This window comes from Mus pahari, chromosome 2 (assembly GCF_900095145.1).
Source record: "Mus pahari chromosome 2, PAHARI_EIJ_v1.1, whole genome shotgun sequence".
Lineage (NCBI taxonomy): Eukaryota > Metazoa > Chordata > Mammalia > Rodentia > Muridae > Mus > Mus pahari.
In genome coordinates, this window is record NC_034591.1 from 31813524 (window position 1) to 31819099 (window position 5576).

Below are 5576 nucleotides of genomic sequence, written 5' to 3' on the forward strand. Positions count from 1 at the left end.
AAAACCTTTGACTCACAACTTGTGCTGCCTACAAAATGTTCAGGGGTACAGATAAAGCAGAAATGGAGAGGTTGGCCACCCATGGACTGGCCCAGCTTGAGACTCATGCCATGAGAGGGTGCTCAATCCTGATACTATTAATGATATTCTTTTATACTTCCGGATAGGAACTTAGTATAGCTGTAAGTCTGTTTATAATAGCTAAAATTGGCAAGGGAGACAATGTGCCTCAAGAGGAAAATATTTTCGAAAGTTATATTCAAAATATGAAATAATGTATAATAATATAAAAAGCTATCAAATATTGATGTATGCAATGATTCATGTAACTATGAAAGCACTCTGAGCACAGACTCAGAATCAAAACCACACATGGTATAATTCCCCAAGTCATATTGATCTCTTGTAAGGAAAGAATAATGCTTGGCCAGAAGGAGTGGGAATACCCAGTGAGAAAAGGAGACACTTGTAGCTTAGATTTTTCAAAACCTACTTTAAATAAGGGATTTTTTTAAAAAATATTTTTTAAACTCCAGATTTTATCCCTCTCCTGGTTGTACCCTCTGACCCAGACCCGCTTAAAAATTTTAACTTCCCTTGTAGCCCACTACCCACCAGATGTAATGGAAAGGAAAGTTTAATAGAGCAAGAGATAACGTGGATCTGTTTAGAAATACTTTTTGGATGCAAATCCAATCTGCACTGTCAGAATATCAGCAGTTCAGTTCACACGAATTAGCAGTGGACGTTATATCTGCAGTCAAATACTATCTTCAAATCGGCAATGGCAAGTATATCCAGAAGAAACTGCAAGGTCCTACCAATTGGCTTGAGTCCACAGAAGTGCCAAGTAGTAGCCAGAACACCACCAGAAGTTTTTGTGGTACAACAAATGATAACCAATAAGGAAGGGTAAGGTGTACCAATACCACCCAGCTTTGTCAGCCAAGTCCAGCATCAGCAAAGTCCAATGATGAGTGGCAAAGAACGACAAGGCATACCCATTCAATAGAGCATCATCCTTTTTTCTTTTGGCTATATTTATATCCTTTCCAAATATTATGTATTTTCTCAAGCATCCTCTCTAGCTAAACATCACATGCCTCCAGAAAAATCACCACATATCTCTTCTGAGTAAAAAATCCTCCCATGTGTCTACTTCAGCAAAAATATCCACTCATAAGGAATTTTGTAGAAAAACATCACATGACACAACTGAGTCTATGAAGAAACCAGAAATTTCCACTTCAAACAGTGGATGGGATGGAACATAAAGAACCATTAGACAATAAGTGTGTTACTATGTCACCTACTGTTGTTCTCCCAGATAGAGTCATATGTAATATTTATCATATGTTAATTTGATATCATATCACATCTCATTGGATTTAATCATAAGATATTAATTATGTGTCAGACAAGTCCTCGCAACTCTTTTTATAATCAATTACTTGCATAGTAAGCACTCTTGGTAGCTGGCAGTTTCTCCTCTGTAAGTTTATTGTACTATTTGTAGATGGTGGCATTTTTGGTTAGTTGGTTTTTCACAATGTCAGGAACATAAAAACATCACAAAGATTTGGGAGAGAAATGAGAGATGCAAATTTAATTGTGATAAAAATTAGATTTTAACTTGGGAGCTGAAAAAGAGTAGAAATTTGAGCAGTCTTTGTGTGCATATGAAAACAACTTGTGAATATCAGTATGGGATTTAGCAAATACCATAGCTCTGCAACGGACTGAATTTCTTCCAAAGACCTTCACAAAAACTCCAGAGGAAATTTAGATAAAATTAAATGGCATTTTGTCTTATTACTTATTTCTGGTTTCTCTATTCTTACTGTTCAGTTTTAGTGAATCATATGTGGACATTCCCTGAGTTGAAGTTATGATCATCTAATAAGAATGTCAAGCAGAAACAAGAAGCAGCACACAAAAAGGACAATGTCAGTTTGAAACAAGATTTTATTTTCACTGAGCAAATCTCAGGAGGGGGCATTTAATGGACTTGCTTCTCCTATATTTCAGTAAGAATCTTACTCATAATTATGTGAGAGCAAATATATTCTATCAGTATTGGACTTTTGATCATTTTTATTTGCCTTTCTGAAAAGTTCTAACAAATTGTACCTATAAACTGAGCGCACAAATGTTTCTTTTGCTTTTTTATTTCTGGTCCTTGTTGAATTAACATTGTCTAATAACATATGCAATCTTCAAATATCCCAATGTATATAATATTTGGAGAAAGAGATGGATGATAAAAAAATAAAATATAGAAACAGCTGAAAATGAAATCTAGTATATGATCAACTGTTAATATTAACTAAAATAAAATAGAAAATTGATATAAATGCTGCTTTATTTTTCTGACCCTCTCTACATCTCCCCTGTCTCCTCCCATACCTGATCCTGCCCCCTTTGCCCCCCTTCACTTCCTTCAAAGTCCCTCCTGCCTACTACCTGCCATGATTACTTCATTTTCCCTTCTAAGTAGGCCTGAAGCATCCACACTTTGGTCTTACTTCTTCTTGAGCTTCATAGGGTTTATGAGTTGTATCATGAATATTCTGAGCTTTTTGCCTAATATCCACTTATCATTAAGTACATACCATGTGTTTCTTTTGTGACTGGGTTATCTTACTCAGGATGTTATATTCTATATCAATCTATTTGCCTGTGAATTTTATCAAGTCAATGTTTTTAATAGCTGAGTAGTAACCCATTGTGTAAATGTACCACATTTTCAGTATCCATTCCTCTGTGGAGGCATCTGGGTTGTTTTCAGCTTCTGGCTGTTATAAATATGGCTCCTATGAACATAGTGGAACATGTTCTTTATTACATGTTAGAGAATCTTCTGGTTATATGCCCAGGAGTGGTATAGCTGGGTCCTCAGACTGATTTGCAGAGTGATTGTACCAGTTTGCTATCTCACCAGAAATAGAGGAGTGTTCCTCTTTCTCCACATCCTCACCAGCATCTGCTATCACCTGAGTTTTTGGTCTTAATCATTCTGACTGGTGTGAGGTGGAATCTCAGGGTCTTTTGATTTGCATTTTCCTGATTACTGGAGTATCTCTGGTATTTGTTTGACCACTGGGAAGTTTGATCTGAATTCATGAGTCCAGGATGCCATGAGATTTAACCCTCAGAAACAATGATGCAGATTAAACCATTCCTTGTTTAAAATTGTTTTGTCAAAAACAAAAGTGAGGTATTCTAATAGTTGAACTTGAAATGTAGGGCCATTGTGGTAACTGAACTTCCTCAAAAGTCTTCAGAATTGGTTTACAAGGGGGCTGGGCTTTGGAGCAGTTGAAGCAAGAGGCTAGAGAAAACCTAGATTGCCTTGCAATTGGCTTGGTTATTCTTGTGGATATTAAGAAACCCCGACTGACAAAAAAGAATGAGAAACTATATCAGAATGAAACCTCTATTAGAAACTGACCTAAGATCCATTACAAAAAACAACAACAACAAAATCCTCTATTTTTTTATCTGAGACCTAACACATTGAGTGAGTTGAATTTAAAAGTAAAGAAATAATTGATTTGATAGAGGAAATTTTAGTATAACATAGAATTCATATTGTCAGGAAGACAGAAAATTTATCCTGAGGGCATATCAGAAATTGGTCATCAACAAAGGAGCAGACATGGCTCCAGCTGCACACATTGCAGAGGATGGCCTTGTCATGCTTCAATGGGAGGAGAGGTCCTTGGTCCTATGAAGGCTCAATAGATACTCCAGTATAGGGGAACTGAGGGTGGGTAGGTGGGAGTGGGTGGGTGGGTGGAGGAATACCCTCATAGAAGCAGGGGGAGGGAGGGTGTGAAAGGGGTTTCCAGGGGGTGTGAACCAAAAAAGGGGATGATGTTTGAAATGTAAATAAAGAAAATATCCAAAAAAGAATATATATATATATATATATATATATGTATATGAATATATATATGAATATATATGCATATGAATATATGTGTGTATATATATGTATATATATTTATATATATATAAAACCATTAAAAACTAAAAGAAATTGGTCAAACCTGAAATATCCCTCTATAAAATCTGTAAAAGTTTTAATTAATTTGAAAGCTTGGTTTTAGAATAAGAGCTTGAGAATACACTATATCCACAGTTCCACCTAAGGAAGTAAGTAGTTCTGGCATTTAATTATCCAGTTACAGAATATTCCAAACAGGCTCAGTTACTATTCTACTTGTTGACATAACTGGTTTTCAACCATATTATATCAATGTTTGAGGGATACAGAGCCAAAATCTATAGATTGTGAAAGAATCAACCAGTCTTCTTAAAAAAAAAAAAAAAAAAAAAGAAAGAAGGTCAACTGAAAGGCCAATCATTATACCCAGGGGACGATCTTGACTAGCATCTTTAAAGGGGTGACACATTGACACATAAAATCATGTTGATGATGACTAAGCTGAACTCCAAAGCTAAGATTTTGGAGATATGGAATGTAGGTTGAGGGAAGCTAATGGAAACAACAAAGCCAATTCAAAAGAGAGAGCATGTGTGACTTACATTTAAATTCATATAATAGGATTATCCAACAGGTACATACACCTCTACACAACACAATATATTTCAGATACTTCAGAGTTATAAATCTTAGTGTCCTGTGATGTTTATTGCTCTTACTTCCTGTAATTCTAATATCTCAATTTTTCCTCTTGAATGAGGACATTACTCTTGAATGAGGACATTACTCTGTACTACTGCATTTTAGAATGACCAAGTATTCTTTTTGACTGTTCAAAAGTAAATTTCCCTGTTAGTTCCCTGAATCTTAGGTAAGTTTTCTGTCTTATTATTTTAACATTGTTAGAACTATTAAGCCTCTGACAATATTTCAGGTTGGGCTTAATGAATTTTGCATCAAAAAAACAGTGATGAGCATTTGAAACAAAGAGTAGAAAGTTTGATTTGATACAAAATGTCCCTATTGCAGATGGTATTATTTGAAGAGGTTCTGGAAACTGTTAGAGTAGGGCATAATATAGGTAGTAGGTGAGCTTGGTTATGGCTTTGAAAATATCACATAGAACTTGATTAATTTTCCTACCGTCTCTACTCACTATCCATAAAGACATAATGATCATCTCTATCACATCACTCATTACCACATTACACTGAGGAAAATCCCATATTACTTATTAGATTTTTTTTTTCTCACTCAAAGAAATACAGGAGAACAAGGCTTAACAGGTAGAAGCCCATAAATAGGAAACATGAAAATCCCTCAAGGAATTACAGGAGAACACTGCTAAACAGGTAGAAGCCATTTAAGAACTATAGGCAAACACTGCTAAACAGGTAGAAGAAACACAAAAATCCCTTAAAGAATTAGAGGAAAACAATGCTAAACAGCTAAAAGAAAGAGCAAAATCTCTTAAAGAATTACAGGAAAACACAACCAAACAGGGCACGGAATTGAACAAAACCATTAAGGTTCTGAAAATGGAAGTAGAAACAATGAAGAAAACCCAAAGGGAGACAACTCTGGAGATAGAAAACCTAGGAAAGAAATCAGGAACCATAGATGTGAG

At 35.4% G+C, this 5576-nt stretch overlaps 1 pseudogene; it reads left to right on the plus strand.

The window, feature by feature from the left end:
• The first annotated feature begins 784 nt into the window (after nucleotides 1–784).
• The window catches only part of LOC110316730, a 13899-nt pseudogene continuing 9107 nt past the window's right edge, over nucleotides 785–5576 (plus strand).